This window comes from Patagioenas fasciata, chromosome 13 (genome assembly GCF_037038585.1).
Source record: "Patagioenas fasciata isolate bPatFas1 chromosome 13, bPatFas1.hap1, whole genome shotgun sequence".
Classification (NCBI taxonomy): domain Eukaryota; kingdom Metazoa; phylum Chordata; class Aves; order Columbiformes; family Columbidae; genus Patagioenas; species Patagioenas fasciata.
In genome coordinates, this window is record NC_092532.1 from 7,866,425 (window position 1) to 7,885,929 (window position 19,505).

Here is a 19,505-nt window from a genome sequence, read left to right on the forward strand (position 1 = left end):
GAAAAGATCCACATTTAGTAATGAAAACAGCATACTTTTTTCTTAGAAAAAAAAAAGGGGGGGGGGGAAAATTACCAACTCAGCATTCACCCATAGGTAGAACTATGAGCTTCCATTATTTACAGTTGCAGATACACACACTAATACCAAAACTCCAAATAGGAACAATATCAGAAAGCATGTTGGTAGATTTGCCCCCACATTTGCATATACATACACGGCAAGTTTGAAAGTGCAGTTTTCAGAGTAAGTTTTAAACCGACCAAAGAATTGTTTAATACAACCTCAAACCAGAAACCATTTTCTTCCCTAACACACAGTTGTGTCCCTTGGTAAATATGCCAAAAGCAGCAGCAAAATGATGAGGCTTTAGGTTTTTAATATATTTTTCAAATATTCATTTTTATTCCCTAAGTGAATAGTGTGAGCTAAATCATATCAGCTGACTCTCCATCTCTAAATTCGTTGTTTTGTCCTTACATTCCCAGCTATTCTACTCTTTTAATCAGCTTGTTTTCTGGAAGATAGAATCAATGTTACAAACCATCACGTGTGCATTAATAAAGACAACGTAATTACAAAAAATGTCATCACTTTTAAGTAAGACAAACAGTTCCTTTAATCAAAAATATCACAGCAATTATCCAGATTTTGTTAAGCCAAAAGATCTTCTTTAAAAGCAGCGTGACATTAGGAATCCGTGTCAATAAATTGCAAAGCAAAACAGAGTGAAGTTGCTCAACTGTTTGTAGTTTAAAGAGAGAAAACACATGCAGCACGTGGCAATTGTTTTTCATTCCCCTAAATCCTCAGTCTCTCTGTAACACAGGTAAAGAGATAAACGGGAAGTGCCAGGTCAGTTACTGATCTTGCTCAGCAATATACCTCTAACAGTGACAGGATGAGACTCTCTGGAATTAAATGCAAAAAATCTCAATATAGGAAATTATATCTTCCCCTACAACTTCCTACAACTGCTTAAACATATATGTTTGTGCGTATACGTACATGTATACACATACAACTAATTTTAAAAATTATTCATTTATTAACTGATTCGTTCTAGCATGTGCATCCTCATTTAAATATTTACACGAAGGCAGTTTCTGCACCGCCCTCCCACTGAGTTTGGAAGAAAGAACACGATTTTTCATTTTTTGGAGTTTGGACCCCAGTTAAGCTGCTCTGCTCGCACATGGCTTGAGCGCAATCTACAGGTGCAGAACCCCTGCACTCTTAATAAAGATTCAGGTTTAGTTTAGAGAGGCGGAGGCCTCCTGCATTATTGCACACCATGTGGCACATGAAACAGCTCAAACTCATAGCACCGAGGGCTGTAGGCACACAGAGGAAAAGACAAAACTGGCCAAAGACTGATTACCATGCAAAGCTATTTGCTATTTGGAAGTGAAACAGAGCTCATCACGACAAGCCTGTAAGCAATACTGGTTCAGTGTGCCATTTACAAAGTTTGAAATTCACATTTTTGGAGGTATTTTCTGTCATTGCTTGAAACTGTGAGTTAGTCCTCATCTCTCACAACAACCAAGATGACTATGCCACTGCAGCTACCAACCCTTTCTATCTGCACATATTTACTAATACGACAGTTTAAATTATACTACAACACAACACTATTACAAAGTTAGAGAATCAGATGAATATTTTAAACAACAACTCAAGCCTTTCCCCCCCTTAAACAGCTTAGGAAGATGGTCTATATTCCAGATTCAAAATCAAAACCCATATCCACCATGCCTTTTTCCCTTCCACTAATTGTTTTGAGGTGATCAGCGTTATTTCTGCCTCAGTTTTGCCTTTTAACTATACATAAGTTTACAAACCTGAGAACAAGTGACTATTCCCTAAGACCTTCTAGTAATAAAACTTTAAGACATGGGATGAAACACCATATGTACAGCAACATTAGAGTCCTTTTGAACGGTATCACCAGTCTTTTTTTAAATGCAATTATCTTCCTGCTGCTTCCAAACAAGGCAGGAACCGAAGTGAAAAGGAAAAATGCAGTCTCTTTGCCTTTCCAAAATAATCCCCCACATGGCCTGTTAATGGAAAATATTTAATGATCTGCTATCCTAATATTGTGTAAAGAAACACAACAAATCCTGTGAAAAGCAAGCAATGTCTATCACTCACCAGTTCATTGAGCACCGCAATTTAGGAGTTTTCCGTATCTGGAGTCCTGCAAACCACTCAAAAATGGGAAAAAAGTCTAACTAGGGCTGCAACTGTTTGCCCCTCCTAGGACAAAGACCTTTTAGCTGGTCTAAAGAAGCCAAACTACTAACTGTTCCTTAAAACTGCTACAAGATTAGAAAGGGCTTGCAGCTGTGGCAGGAGATCATACCTGGCAGGCATCACCTAAAACCACACACCGGCAGCTGTAGGAGCCCTTAGACCAGGACCTTACAGCCAGCCAGCCAGGCACACACAACAGCCTGATGCCACCCAGCTCATTTAACCAGGTGTTTTGTATTTGACCAGCTACAGACATGCAGACGAGCCACAAAATTAGAGAGCATGTAAAGAGCGTGCACACAAAGCTCATTCTGCATGTGAAGAACTGTGCATCATCTTTTGTGGCCCAGCTGGTGGCAATGCAAGGTGAGGGCACTCCACGTGGTCTGCAGGATGGAAGCAGATGAAATCAGGGGTAAGCAAAGGCCAGCACTGGTCAGCGGCAAACTAGAGCTCTTTTCACTCCCTGGCCCCAGGCTAGCTGGTCTTCACCACTGCTTCTGCAAGCTCTGGTGCTGTGGAGACTCCATGGGAGACAATCAGATGCTGCAGACTACATCTCTGATGCTCTCGGCTTCACCTGGAGCAGAAGCCAGGCAATTCAGAAACCCTGATCACTTCTTAGCCAATGCGTCCTCCATGGCCCCTCAGGCCCCTCAGACAGACTCAGTGGGGCACAGGGGGTGGGAGGGAGGAATTCTCCTTTTCAAGCTTGAAAAGGAAAATAACACCCCCAAATCAAAAATGAAGATCCCCCACAATTCTCTGCAATATCTTAACTCAAGTAGTGTTTTCTCCTGAAGGGGCTTCTCATAGTCTGGTCCCGAGAAGAAAAGCCAGTACAAAGCACATACCTCCACAGAAGAAAAAACAAAATCAGCTGTGGGGGAACCAATACAAAGAGAAGTCACCTACACCATGAACTATATCGATTCTGCGCCCCATTCTCTCCAACAGACCTTCCTATTAATAAGGCTTATTGTCCAGCCAGATTCTGCATTAGCAGAGAAATCCTTACTAGACATAACACCCAATTTAAAAGAACTCAAACCTTTACTTTGCTGAAAGGAGGCTGTAGTTGCTTATATAAGTCAATGACTGATTATCCACCTATTTTTAGCACCTGCAATAATATCAATGTACAGATCATATTGTTGTAAGCAGACAGAAGGTAACTTCATCTTCCCAAACAACACTCAGAAGAGCAGGAGTTAAACAGTTTTAAAAATATTTTTTCCTACAGCTTCCCTGTGAATAGTGCTTTGCAAGATTTCTTTCTAACCTAGCCATCTAGGGCTTAATGCAACCGCTAAAGAAACTGGGCTGCTTTCAGGTTTTTTTTTCATATGACAAAATGTTTAAGCATTTGGAACCAACGTTTCACAACTGTGCTTTCTAAGCTGACAACAATGGACATATGTACAAGTCATTTAAGACTAATACAAAGAACAATAAAATTTTGTAGCCACAGATTAACTATCCACAGGAGGCAGGCTTGGCTGCCCTTGTAGCATGTTCCCTACTTCATGCATATTGCTAGTTCTTCCAGCAAATGCTGTGGCTGATTCACTGCCTTAAAATTAGTGTTCTTTTCTTGACTTGGAGATGCCAATAAGGTGGAAATATTTTTGAGGAGTTTCTTATTATTCAAAACCCTGGCATACTTTTGTTTCTAGTGTGTGAATACTGGATTTTCTTCATGCTGTCTTATACTCAGCCCACACCATTTTTATTATTATTAAATAAAGTAACTGTGCTTAGGAAGCCAAATATTTATTTTTTGGCTGTACCAAGGTAATTCTTTTCAATACAGAGCTAATGCTATGGTTCGGCAAGCAATTGCATTGGGCTCAGAGTAACAGGAGCCAGTTTCTGAGCCATATTTTGCTGGGTGCTCAGCTCACAGCATGGGCCGCATAACACAGGCCATCTCTCTCATGGTACATATTATATATACTCGTAGTGCTCAGTGGGACTGCTCCCATGTATAAATGTTTGCAGAACAAACAGTACCATTTGTATTTAAGTACCACGTGGTAAGACTCAGCACATCCACAAGCACCTGAGCTCAACCTACAAAACAGACCTGCTAATGCATGCACTGACCCAGAGGAACATGAAGTGGGCAGTGGCTTTGGTAGGTGTACCAAGCCCTCTCCTCAAAATTCCAACTTTTAGACTGAAAGAAGCAAACACCTCCAAATTCTGTGCTTTCCATTAAAACCACGATGTTCTCAGTCCATCAATCCCCCTGGGTGGAGCACTAGAACTAGAGGTATAGGATGCTATATCCTTCTTAATCCCGACTCATTGCTGTCCCATCTAGTCCTCACCTCAATGTTATGAGGTGCTGAAGTACTGAGGAGATTCTTGCTTTCTTGTAATATTCTGGGATGTCAAGTGATGACATGATTTTGGAATTACACATCTCTCCCTAACTTCTGCCCTTCCTCAGTACAAATTCAGCCCGTAGGGCTACCACACCTTTAGTGGCTAAGTCTATAGGTATTTCCAGTTAATAAAGTATAGGAGTCAGAACAAACTGATCAACATTTTCCTGGTTTAATTGTACACAGATACTGCATTTTCTAAGCCACTTCCACTACTAAAAATAGTTTTGAAAAATTCCTATTACATGTAAATTTAAATCTGCTCATTAAACTACTGTGAAAATTTAAACTTCCTCTGCAAGAAACACACGTAATTCTCAGTGTTTCAAAGACAATTCCTCAGCCTATAGGCCTCTTGCCTTAATTGCTGTTTGTATTTTTACAAACTTTCTTCATCAACTAATTTTTTTATTTTCCAGTGATGTCACTGTAATTATTTCTATTCAGCTTGGATGTTTTATATTATTTATCCTGTTAGATAGTGGTCTTAAATTTTGATTGTTTGGTCATTTTTGGAACTCAATCCCCTGTAAAATTTTTCTTTCAGGATGGTTCCCTGACAGCCATCGCAGTATTGTTCCGAGGGCAGGTTGCAATCATTTAGCATTTCTATACCCTAGCAACTTCAGTGTTGTAACATCAGAACACCGGTTTCTCTGAGCAAAGGCTCCATCACCTTTGCCTTGGCAGGTCAGCCCGCAATCACTGCTTCAGCAGAGGCATCATGATTGAACACACCGACATCATTCTTGCACCAGAGTGTCTCTGCTAAGAGCCATAGATTCATTCATTGATCAAAACGAGTCCCCCAGTCAAAGTTCCAGGAAGCACTTTTACCTGTGCTTAATTTTAAGTCTCCAGGTACTTTCATACATTTAAAACTTCTGTGCCTTCCTGGACTGGAGTGCTTGCCAGACATAATGCAGTTTGAAAGACTTGCTCTAAAGCGGTAGTCCCAGAAAGCCTGGCCGTTTTCCTATACATTCCAAGGGGTCAGTATCAGCATACCATGAAGTAATAAAGAAATTAATAGCTTGGTTTTGTTATTTTCATGCAGCATCTAGCAAATCATTATTACTGATAATTGCCAATAATAATTGACAGAAGCCTCCTCTTTATTGCCTCTATTGTTGGCCAATAATGTCTTTTTTTTTTTTTAATAAGTCTGAGTGAACAGGGCAGAACATGTTGGTAACATTTTGAAAACTGTCTTTTTCATCTGAAGTGACGAAGATCTTTCCCCCAGGGCACCCGCAGAAAACAGCAAAACTCTGCGCATAAGTTAATAACTAAGAGCAAAACAACTAAAACCTTGGGATTTACCAGTTTTTCTGATTGTGATTTTCTAGAGTCCCTGTTCATCAATACTTATTACTTGCCTTTTAGCTTCACAGTGTTTCCTTTTCACTTGGGATATGGTTTATTGCTTTGCAAATTGTATATTAATACTGCCTACCTACAAATACTTTAGGTATGATCCCAATGGCAGTGCTGTATGCATTCTGATGAACATTTGAACTTTTAAAATTCAGTAGCATTTACTTTAACCAGAACTAAAAGACAAAGTTGAATTCCAAGTTCGGCAACCAATTTACATCTACTTAAAGAGAGACTGAAGTAGGGCAAAATTCACTCCTAAGCAGAAGACTTGCATTAAGCTTGTGTTCCATTTAAAACCTCCAAAGAATAAACCTTATGTGCTTGAAAAAGCTGGTCCTGACACATGCCATGAAGAGAAAATATTAGCTTTAGCTAGGGAGGAGCAAAACAAAATGTATTGAAGATACAAATGTCTGCCCTAGAAAATCTGGGTCTGTAACAACTGCTGAAAAAATCTGGCAGACTGGTTTATAAAACAAGCAGTTGTTCCCTCTTTGGATATTAGTACGACATCATGAGAAAATTAGAAGAGCTAAAGTATTCTCAGATGTTTGCAGTGATCACTCCCTAGTTGAGTGTTTGGAAAATCCAATATGTAAAATTTCCCATAAACAAAACGATTTTAAAAATGTCAATTCTGGGATGTTCTTGGCTGAGATTGCTGGAACAAATAGGAATAGGTTTATGAACATAAATAGCAAATGTGGATTGTCCTCAGGAATACTTGTGCTAATAAGCAAAAGAAAAAAAAAAAAGTAAAATAACAATGGAAACAGTGACAGAGCTGGGAAATCTGGATCTGGGGTTGTCTGTCCATTTTCACTCATCCTGTTACAACTCACTGTGGTAGAACATGCGGTATAAAACAGGACACCTGACACCTATCCCAGAACCCAATCACAGTTTCAATGCTCCCAATCAAGTTGTACAAAAAAGCGTTTGAACGTCCCATCTTCTCACATAAACGACCCTGCTGGTCTTACCCCAACTCTCCCATGCAGCCATAACTGAATACATCAATGACAACTTGCCTTTTACATGGAGAACTTCCTCCAGCTTCTGCCAGTCACAAAAGCTGGTTGAATCTTTTTGCTTTCACAAAAAAAAATTATGGATGGATTTTCAAATTCCACAAGAGTGTGTCTATGAGATGACAGGCAAAGTTTCGGAAATAAGACTCTGAGCAGCAGTGAGCAGTAGAAGGGACAAAGCACAAACTCTAGGGAAGAGATCATTTCTTACCTTTCTGTCATGATCTGATTAGCAGCAACAGGTTCCAGGTTTGATTTCTGGCTCTCTTCTGAGAAACCTAGAAAAATTAAACCAAACTGGGTGAGTGTTTAATGATGGATACTTTCATCTTTGCCAGATGCCAAAACATTGCCGGAGGAGAGCAGAAGAAAAAAATACATTATGTGAACAGCTGTTTTTCTTCCCCAATATAGCAATAATTAGTCAAATCATTATTCATTTGCAAGTACAATGAGGTTTTGGTTAGGAAATTAGCCCTTCTTGACCAAAACCTCTATCCCATCCATACATCCCCTTTAACCTAGAAGGTTTTGCATGCTCAAGCTTCAAGCACTAGATTTTAGATTTGATTAGTTCAATTGCATTACAGTGAGCACAGTTAGGTACTGGATTGCCAAGACTTTCTTGTTTATTACAAGCATTTAGCATCATCAGGTTTACTAAAAAAAAAAAAAATCCCAAATAGGAAAAACAAAACACAAAGCAAAGGTGTTTTAGACCTCTCTTTCTACTACTGCCAAGAACATTCTTTTCCTTCTGACCATGGAAGGGTCTCAGCTGCCAGGGTTTTCTGCATTTGAGCAAGGATATGTGCCTGTACATGAGGCCTTTTCATTAGAAACTATCACAAAAATCCTGGTTTATAAAAGGACTTATTTTCCAACGCTGCAAGCAGAAAATACTTCAAATCAGTCACAATCATGGCTAAGGCTGCAGAAGGTCAGCGCAAGGCAGCACAGGCAGCTCCTCAGCCAGGATTAATAACTGAGCACCAGCCTACTTCAAACCACGATGTTTTCTACCCCTGTCTTGGGGGTTCTCCTTGACACAGCAGTTTAGTCTTCGGGTTCAGACATCAGAGCACCGATGAGTGCTATACAGCTGTCTTTAAATCAGTCCTTCAGTGTGCTCAGCATGTGAACAGCTGTATACAAAACACACTAACGTGGATACTGTCTGTATCTCAGCTCATTCTCTCAGTTTTCTCCTTCAATTCGGAAGATCACCCCTGCCAGTAATGGCTGGAGTTCACAACCAGGCATGCCACAAGGCAGTGTAGCAAGACCTACATTGTTATTATGCCTGCCTAACATGCCAGCACATGCAGCAAGCTCTTCAAAGCATCTGGTTGTCATTTTTACTGAGCCAACCACTCAACCACAGCAGCAATGAGTACCTACCAGAAGAGCAATCCTCTACATCATGGCAGAACCCCACACCAGACCCAGAAGCAGCTATAAAAGCAGGCAAAATGGGAACCAGAGGCTGTGCTCCTTCTGCCAAGAGGTAACTTGGGTGGATCAACACGCCCCAAGGCCATCACCCTTTTATGGACAAACCAGCCTGCCTTGACAAGATCTTGCTGGCTGAACAGGGTGCACAAGGAAGCCAAACACAATCACAGAATCTTAAAATAACTTATGCCAAAAAAGACGTCTACGGGCACCTTGTACAATCCATGCTCAAAACTGGGCCGACTTCAATATGGTCAGGGCCACCCGGTAATCAGCTGTGTTAGAGACTTGGACACCACACAAGGCATGCATACATATCCATGATATCCCTAATGATATTTTGGATCACATCAACCACAACACCTACAATGAGCTGAAAAACAGAGAGGGGGAAGAAGAAACTATAAAGAGGGATATTGTGTTCACAGCCAAATTCATACCCATGCTTCCTTCTAAACACAGCAGAAATACATAATGTGGGCCAAATGCACCTGATGCAATTTAAAAACAAACACACCTAAGGAATTCCACAAGGTCTGTTTGTATTATACACTTTGGCCTTGCTGAAATGTGTTTAGTCCAGATTTTAGCAGATGTGAAAGTCGAAAAGGCATCTGTAAATGCCACACAGTGCTCAAAAACATTGGAGTATTTGCTATATCACACTCCAGAGTGGGACCAAAGCACCATATTTGGCAGCATTTGGGTCAGCAATTGGTGATTTCATTGACTTGGCTTTAGCTGAGACTTCGCAAACATCACTTCAAAGGAAGGATCTCTTTTAATGAACTTTTTATGTACGTTGCAAAGGTAAGACAACAAAGAATCTCTTCAGCCTCAGTTGGGAGCTGGAGAGAGTGGGTAAGAAGGAAGAGAGAAGCAGAATTTCCTACTTGCTTCCATGAGCATAGCAAAATGAGCGTTCTGCTCAATTCAGTGATTCAATAACACTGTTTTCATATAGGTTAGCCAAAACGTTTCATCTGTAAGTTTTTGTCTTTTCGTCTTTCTAAAAAGCAATGCAACAACTTTACCGAAGACGGAACAAGGCAAATATGCCGAACATATGGATACTAAAGGAAATTATTCCTCTAGCAATGACCACATGAGAACTCTTAGAATTTCCTTCCGCAGCTCATGACTTTTTAGTGGTTTGGATGACCTTGATAGGAAAAGCAAATATTACGGATCTGATCTGAATTTTCTATGACATATATAGTAAATGCCAGACAATCCTTTCCATTTACCATAGTGTCAATAGCACACTTCGGTAAGTACCCATTTATTCAGGCTATCTAGCGGCTGCATATATACGTAGCTAGAGAAGCTAAAAGAATTTCTTACACATTTTTCTTCAATGTGCAAGTACATTGTCATCATCACAGTGTCAAACAATAAATAACCATTAATTTTAGTAGATAAACCTATCTTGGGCCCTTAGATTACTCCTTTATCAAAATTCAATACGACTTAGCAGTTTTGAAAGTATTTTTGCCCTGTGAGGTGGAGAAACACGTAATGCAGAAGTGGTGAGGGTCAGATCCATTTTTGTGATGCCTACTATCAATAAGCCTAAACCTTGATAGCCAGCTTTAAGCTTTTTGAAACCCAAAAAGAAGGCAAAGTGGTAAAAACCATACAGAAGAATACTCTTCAGTTGGAAACAGAGACATATTCTCAATGACATCCCATTTCAGGAGGGCTCACAGGCCTGAGATGATAACAAATTAGACATATTTCTGCTAGATTTGTAGAACTCACCGAATCTTGTGTTACCCTCAAACCAAGGGCCATTACATCCTGCACTAGTTTGTATGAATAAGCATATCCAAGGAAAAAGAAATCTTGACCCTGTTTCAGCTGAGCATGTTTTCAGCGAGTTGCTGCAGCTCCGGCCACTGATGCAGCTGAGAACCGACATCCTCTCACCTCTATCTGTGAGTCCTGCCTGTGTCTCATCTGCCAGGATGAAGTCCAGCAGATTACATAAGTAAACTCAGACGCAGTATTTGGTATCTTACTTTTTCATGCCCTTCCATAAAACCCATTCAGCCCAATGATGACTGTAAACCCCACCCTTCCCAAATACAGTGCTGCAGAGATACAAGTAAAAGTGCCAATATTTGAATATGCTCACTTCACTGGGGTTCATCTCAAACTACCAACAGTTTCACAACAACAACAAAGTCTTCTGGTTCATAAATTACAGGAACTTTTGTTTAGCTAAATTAACATGTAACTTTCACTTGTTTCTTTCTGTTTGCTTTTTTTACAAAAACACCCAACATTGTGTGCTCTAAGGAAACCTGACTACAGGCAACTGTGCAGGTTTGATTCCTTGCTGCCACTTAAACATCACATTGTTTCCCTGGCCCTTCTCCTTAAATAAGCTAATTAAATGCTCTTGATAACTATGACAATTTGGTAACTGATAAGAACAGGAGTATTTTGCAAAGGAGATTCTCCCTCTTGTATCTATATTTAACGTGCATTGTGTGAACATTTTCTCCCTACGTAATAGAGAGCCAGAAAATCATCTGTCAGGAGATGATGGATGACGAAGTCTGCTACTTCGGCCTCAGGGCCTGGCCCTGCTGCTATACTTGACTCAGCCTTCAGTAGGCACTAAGTGCTCTGTCAGATTCATGCCAAGGGAAAAGCATATGCCTGGAACTCCCAAAAGTGCAGGAACCAGAATAAACAGAGACATTTTTAATGTTACCACACGTTTTAAATCTGCTGTGTCACTTTCCTGTAAGCATTGTCCGTATTTTTGCAATATATAGTCATTGTGGGTTTGTGGCTCTGTCCATCACTGCTGTTCTTTGTTGTACGCTAACCAAGAAAACAAATGAAAAATAAAAGGAATGCACAGAATACACAACCAAAAGCAGATTTTTTTTTTTTCTTGGGGTTTTCTTCTCTCCCTTGCCCCCAAAAACATTTTTGTTGGTTTGTTGCAACAAGGCTTTTCTCACCTCATATGGCTTTATTAATTCAAGGTTTTTTAGAGTCCCCTTGGGTCCGTATCAGTACACATAGATACGATACCACGGGGCTGTAGTTAAAAGCCATCTTCCACTCTTCTTTCCACCCCAAAAATTCCATCGACTGATCTAATTATGCTGCCTGGCTTGGACGAACTGCAGCAGGACTCTCAAAATCTGAAGCATTTCCATTATAAGCCCCAGGTCCCATAGGCCCAAGGTAAAATGATGGTTTAAAAATGATGCCAATCATAAGCATGGTTTTCTAATGCATGTTGTTATTTCATATTGCCTAACTACTGATTATAACCAGACTTTTAAAACAATTTTCTTAAAAGAGAATGGGCCAAACGCAGCCATGATGGAATTTCCGTTCTTCAGAAATTCCTCAGAGATGCATATCACTGTGTCTCCTTCTCTTTCATCGCTGTCTTCTTAAGATAATATATTTATATCATAGCAAGTATTAAAAGGTTTGATTCCTTGTTTAGGAGCGGCTGAGAGAAAATGCCATTAAAATTATAGCAGTTCAAATTCCACAAAATCATCTTGAGGTTGTTTTTTCTTCCTAGTGCAGGTACTATCTTTACCTGCAGAGACCAGTATACAAACGTCATGAAAAACTTCTCTAGATTAGATGTCCCATCAGTTCAAAAGCAATATTCCTTAGCCCAATGGTTAATTTCTGAGAAAGGGATTTAGCAGGATTTTACTCCTTTCTTATACCTTCTTGGAACTAGCAGGATTCATTGAGGCCTTACAGGCCATAAAAAACAGCTGCATTTACGTTTTCTGATCGGTCACATTAACCCTTAGTGTCCCTGCAGCACCAAAAGGTACATAGCAAGGCAAGCACTAGAAGTTATTAAAAAGGAGGGATTATTTTAGGCTAGAGTCACTGTCAGAACTCTTCTCTTGCAAATTCCAAATTTCTTTGGCTTTCACAGGAATATTTTTCAGAGCATGGTGCCCGTTTCTGCAAACCAGCTTTCCCTAGGCATACAAGGATTGCCGTTTGCAGCCCTCACACTGAAAACTGAACTCATTTTAGGTGATTAGATGAGGATCCACTCCTCCACACTGTTACTGGGGATTTCTTTTCGATAATACACATTAGTACAAGAAGATGTTCAAAGGTCCATTCATCTTGCTTTACAGATGGGTTTAGCTGACAGCTGCGAGCCTGACTTGTCTTTTATATCCACACATCCATCCCAGCACCACTCCAGGCTTCCCTACAAAATATGCCCGTCATTCAACAGCCGCGGAACAGTTTAAATGCTGTTATCTACTCACTTGAAATCCCCCAGGGCAAACTGTTCCCTGAGATGATCTTTACCCTTCCCTTGAATCTAATGCACTGAGACCTACAAAGGCATTATGGTCAGGCTGGTGTGACTGCAGTAATAATTACCAGTTCAGCAAATACACTTCTCATTGCAAGTACTGCTAGGGCTATAGACGAGCCAAGAACCACCTAGAATCATTGTGTCAGCAATTCTCGAAGACTATTTTAAATGCTATCAAGTTTAATAAAACTTTTACAACAGAGTACAGAGTGTGCTTTGTGTTCCTTTGAAATTGACAGGAAAAGCCAATTTTTCCAGGTTTGTAGGCATAACATATTAAATTATTATAAGAAAACAGTTATTTAAAACCATGAAATGAACTACTATAATATACATTTAAAGGTCAACAACTGCCTGAGTTTTCTTATTATATATTTTATCCGAGAAGAACTGGGAGACAAAGGAGCTCTGGCACCTTCCACATACAGCTGTGCTCTGTCGCTGTTCCCTCTGACTTGGACAAGGACCCACGTCCTGCTAAGGGTGGCCCTGCCTCACCTGAGCCTCTTGCAGAACTGCCTTCACCTCTGAAGACGGTGACTTACACCCTTTAAATAATTTCCACTATATGTATTACATATAGATGGAGCTTTCGTAGCTGCAATAGCAAGGTCAGACTGAAATACAGTGATTTTATTCCGTCTCTGCACTATAATTTCTTGAGTACTTTCATTAAATCAGTTTTACCACTTTCACCTCAACTTCTTGTCTGCAAATACGGAAGGTTAATACGTCCTTTATAAGGGGAGAGAGGCTGTGTTAACTAACACTGCTTAACAGAAACAACAGAGATGATCAACGAAGAAAAGCTAATGACAAAATATCCAGATGAAGCGGAAACTTCTTCATTGAGAGACTGGAAAGAGATGTGATCTAGGTTTTGGCTTTTAAAAGCATTTTAATGTTTCAGTGTTAAAACATTTTTATTTCTTCCTAAACATGTTTAAAATCAAACTTGAACTACATGGAAAATAATATATATTGCTGTATTTTTCTATCAATTTATCAGCTGGTCTCATTCCATATTCTAGTCTCTTCACTTAAACTGAGTAGGCAGAAGGATTTAAAAGGGACTTATTTTTTTTAGCAACACTTTGAACAATACACATTGCTGGATCCACACCCAACAGAATACACATGTGGACATAAGCACAACATCAAAACTATTTTGTAACCCCCTTTCATTTATTAATAATTACGACCATTTTTCCAAATGTGTAATGTAAAATCTCAATATTGTAGCACACTGAAATATATACTTGATGATATAGATCTAAGTTTCCCAGACCTCAGAAATCTTCATTAACAGTTTCTTCTAATCTGTGGCTGTACGCATACATATTGCATGCGGAGCCTGATATAAATCCATTGACATCTATGGAATCCTTCAATAGAAAGTAATTTGGATCAGTATGGGCAACCTTATACCTTCAGGCTACCAATCAACTTTAAATTCAGCTGTCTTAAATGATATATAAAAAAATATGGAGAGGGGCTCTTACAGAATTCAAATATGTAAAATACAGCATAGAAACACTATCACAACACACAAATCTAGGTGTTTAATGATGAACGTTGTAAAATTGGCACGACTTTGAAAAGCACAGCTGTGATTAGGATGTAATTATCTTAGGCAAGAAATCCATTTCATAGCTATAATTCTTTGCTGCTAGTGACAGAAATAGATTTTTATTATTTTCCACTCACCTTAATTCTGCAAAGTCTGTGTAACTATAAAATATTTGGATTCTAGTCTGGCTTAGAGTTCTGAACGTCTTTTTTCTGTAACTGATTGAGTAACAACAATTTCTTGTGAAGAACCTAGCTTTAATTTTGGATTTCAGATTGACTGAACAGCGCTGGCAGCAAACACACCTATAATTTATTACTGGATACATACAGTATGAAAGTAATTGGAAGAAACAGGGACGCGGCAGGTATCTGTAACTTACACAGCTGATCTGCGTTGAGATTTTATATCTCAAGCATTTCATCACATCAGAAAGACACCATAGCATCGGAAAATAATTCGGCTCTTTGAACGCAGCAAAACTTGGACGCACAGGTTACTGGCTGAACTAGCTTGCAAATTATATTCTGCACAGACATCCATAGAAACACACATGTATGCCACATGTATACTTAAACTTTCAGATCACAGCCTGTTACCATTTGAATACAATTGCAAAATTGCACAAGAACCATATTGTCAAAATTGGCTCAAGGAAAGCGGAGATGTGGCTACAGATACATAAATCTCCTCCCACCAGAAGGAGAATTTTTTTTCGACACAGGGAAGGAGAAGAAAAAACCCACCATTACCATACACAAAACACACCGCAAAGACCAACCAACAACACAACAAAAACATCCCAAACACCAAAAACCAGCTCTGTCCTGTGTTAAGAATTCTTCCTGAGCAAAACACGCTAAATGTAACTAAAACTCAAAACTTTAAAAGATTTATTATTATAGTTACTTAAAATGTTTAAAAAACAATCTCTTTTTTATTTTCTCCCTTCAAAATTTTCAATGCAAAAGGTGAAATAAACATGATCCAAAGATATCTCAGGATTTAAAAATCACAACCTCTATATGGGCTGTATCATTTGCAAAGCCTAGAAATTAATATTAGAATCTACTTCTCAGAAAATGCCTGTTTTTAAAACATTTTTTATACGTTGTATATTTAATTTAAAGAATGTAAGACTCCAGCTAAGATGAATTTTCTAGTATCTTAGTCATAAAATTATACCACCATTACGTATTCACAAAATGGTTAAATAGTACTCATAAAATAACAGGAATCTAATAATTTAGGTTGTCCTAAAACAATACTAAAGGTGAGTAAAGATAAAATGCTCTATCTGGCCATTTCAATTAAAATCTGCTACACTGTAATAAAAATGTATTTAGAATTAATATAGTCAAATATATCTGCCAAAAAAAAGAAAAGCCTTCAGTGTGATGGAGTGATTCTGATTCAGCTCTGCTGTGGGCTTGGGACACGAGAGAGAAGCTGCACTGGATTACACAGCACTATTGAGACAGCTTCTTTAAATAGGTATTTTAAAAAGTCATGATCCCCTTTTCCACTAGATGTTCTCTGTAAACATTTGGGAAATGAATCACTCAGCAGCCATAGAGCAGAAGAGGAAAAAAGCACTCGTAACTTGGGAAAATAAAAATAGCCGTACTTCTTGAAAGAGCTGAGATGGTTTTCTGTAATATGGAAGCGCAGCTTAGAAGATCCCTTAGATCCATGGAGATCTATTCCATCAGGATGAAATTCACCCTCTGTGCAAGGAATCAGCACAAGATTTACCCAGTGATTAGCCATGATTAAGTAGCATTTTACAGATTTAGGAAGGACATAAGTGAATAATAGATATTACACTGGCCGCCTTCTATTTGCATTAATGTTACCATAGCGAGCTAACTCAGGATACCAACATGCGAGTTACACGTCCTGAATCAGCCAAGGTGAAAATAGCTATGCTGCAAAATAACCCTTTTTAGACCCACTTATTCAATTTGCTCTCTCATTAATAGTATTTAGTCTTCCCAAACCACATTTCACAATTCTTTTAATGAGCTAAAGTCTCTGTAACTGGTTTCTCGGACAATTGTGGGAACGTAGTGCACAGAGAAAATGGATTCAAAGACCCCATGAGTCCCGGCACTAAGGCTGCCTTCACAGGTCACTCACGTTTTAGCCAGTAAGTCACACCTACAAAACACGTAACCCACAAATCTTCCCTTTCCCACTTCTTTAACAAATTCAAGCTGGAAGTACCGGTGTGTGAGAGCTGAGGATTCACATGAACGCTTCTGGGAGAATGTTTGAAAAGCTACCTGAATTATAACCCAAAGAGAGGAGACCATGATGAAATTGTGGGGTTAAAAACGGTTTGCAAGCGACTCAGAAATCACTAGAAGTCCCAGGTTTCCCAGTGATGAGGCAGTTCTGTCTGGAACGATGCAAGTGTAACAGCATCATTCAAAGACCACGATTCTATGTGAACCAGAGAATTTCTTGGGCTCTGCTCATTTCCCTGAATTCTCATCAGCAGATGAAACATGGAAGCACTTACAAGAATGAAAATTCTCATTTTCTAAACCCGACAGCTAACGTGGAGTTCAGCTGGAGTAAGGATACTCCACACTGAAGTAAACCGGACTGGTTTATTAATTAAGGAAATTCCTGTTCTCAAAAGGTGACTAGAAATCTCAAGCCAAATAAATCTCTACTCAAATTTTACTGTATCTACTAATTCTCAATAGGAGAATTAGAGGAAAATGTGCATTTTGTTTTTAAACTGTACCTTGTCCCCTCTCATTTCTTCTTTCCTGCTAGCAGGATAGAGAGGAGGAGACAAACTGTAAATTAATTATGGTAAAGATTATTTCCCTCAGATTTTTCAAGCCTCATTAAAAAACCTCAATTCTCATCAGTTTTATAATCCAGTAACATTTGTTTTGAGACTTTGTCTCTTCCCCAAAACAGAGACAGTGCCAGTAAACCGGGTTCAAACTCTGTATTAATCAAAATAACTTTGAGTTCAGCAATTATTAAACCCAGTTAATAAATGTGGAATCTGAGACATATACAAAAAATGATGTAATTTGTTTGACATGCCTCGTGGTCCAACGCACTAATTAGGGGCCTGACAAGTTTATGGGAAGTATTCTCTAAACACAGAAAAGCTCAAATCAGGAAACATTTATACAGACAATATGGTACTCGCAGCCTGAAACAGGAACAAGGATTGTTGGATGAATGACCTAGAGCATGACTCAGTAGCCATAAAACTATCTGGGAATATTTAAGTCAAGAACTATGATTTGTAGCTATACAAAACACGAATGTGGGGGTATATTTCTAGGTTCACTCTGTAAATTGTATAGGAAATTATTTCCTGTGTGCAATGCTGGTTTTGTACATACTAATAATGCTTTTGGGGTTTGAATGTGAAAACGTGGAGGTCATTTTTGGTAGATGCCTCCTCTCTCCCTTTCTCCCCCTCCACGCCTTGGTGGGTGGGGTGAAGTCAGAACACTTGAGAATTTGAATCTAAAACTTCAAGTCATCTGCAAATAAGGGAAAAAAAAAAAAAGAAAAAGAAAAAGAGGGGAAGACATGAATTACGATGAACAATGAACTGACTGCAGCAAAGTTTTCCCCATGGCAGGAGACTGGTAAATGTTGGGAAAACAAGGCTTTGTAATTATTGACACTTGTGCTGGAGCAAAGCTAAGCCAAACCATTAAGTTGCTCAACCACAGAGACGATTAAAATTGTTTTGAGAATTGGCTATGTTTTTCTTTTGGAAATAAAGGTGAGGAAAATGGAGTTTATGCCTGGATGTTCTACAAAAAAACAGGCTTTTATTTTTAATTGTTGGGTTAAGTGCATAAGGAGAAAAGGGAAGATAAATAAGGCCACTGCAGTATTTCTGTGGTGATGAAAACTTAAATTGAATGTATTGTTTTGCAACTTAAATGTCTTTATAATGAGAAAGTTGAGAATATATTCAAAGGTAGGATTCTCAGAAATGGTGATTTCCAATAGAATATTGTCTCCATGATCAGAATACCAACTTACAACAGAAGGCGGCAATACTGAAGTGGCATTATCTTAAGAAAAATGTTAGTTTATTCTCTCAAAGACGCAAAATAAGACAAATGACCTCCCACCTAAAAAATGAAATTTTTCTAGTCACCAAAAGTGAAATCAGTCATTTCTGAGGATGGAAGAAAAAAAACCACACACACAAACCCATGCAAACATTTCCCAATATCACCCTCCTTAATTGGGATAAAACCAGTTTAGTTTAACTGTGCTGAGCTAATAATCTTTTTTCATGCCATATTCTGCCTTTATGGCTACATCTTGTTCCAATTTTGGTTTCATCCATTCCCGTTTCCAAACGATCATAACTTTCATATAGGCTTGCCATACACCAGATCCCATCTGCCCGTGACCTTGAAAAAACAGGAGGCCTTTGATGTTCTCATGCACTTCAAACCACTTTGTCATTCCCAGTGATATATGAGCCGCACTGCAGTGACACGCAGTCATTATTGGTTTGTGGAAGTGCCTTCCTGCTTCTTCTCTTGATGTAAGTTTACCATAGAACAAATTTACTGTAATCTTTGTGTTAACTTGTGCTTCCCTGCGGAGTGAGAAAGAGGTCAGCAAAACAGCAACAGGAGGCTGGAAACAGCAATGCTGCACACACAGCACCCCGATAGCCAGCACAAGGGTCTGCTCCAGGAAAAGTAAGAAAACCAAATCACACACACCCCATCCAACAAACCAATTGATGATCAGAAGAACAACTCCTTGAAAACAAACATCACAAGGAATTTGTTAACTGATGGACAGATTTACACACCCTGCGCAGCAGCTTTGTTGTGGCGTTGTGCGTTCATCCTGTTACATTGCAAGGTTGCTGTTCAAGGCTGCTGGGGTTTGGCACTGTCAGAGTGAAACAGAGATTATGCGGCACCATATGTCAGGCAGCTGAAGCAAAGGATTCCTGGTCCAACGCATTTGCCTTTCCTGTCTGGAGGGAGCATTAAAATCAAGGGGCAGGGGAGGTGGGTGGAGCAGGGTGCAGCAGGGGGGGTCTCGCTCTCACCCCAACACCT

At 39.3% G+C, this 19,505-nt stretch overlaps 1 long non-coding RNA gene across 2 annotated transcripts in view; it reads right to left on the minus strand.

Annotated features, from left to right (window-relative positions):
* Positions 1 to 19,505, minus strand: part of LOC136107394 (uncharacterized) — a 326,635-nt gene that overhangs the window by 254,415 nt on the left and 52,715 nt on the right. For both annotated transcript variants that reach the window (XR_011741319.1, XR_011741315.1), the window contains exon 2: positions 7,272 to 7,338. This is a non-coding gene — a long non-coding RNA (uncharacterized lncRNA). The remainder of the gene's footprint in view (positions 1 to 7,271; positions 7,339 to 19,505) is intronic.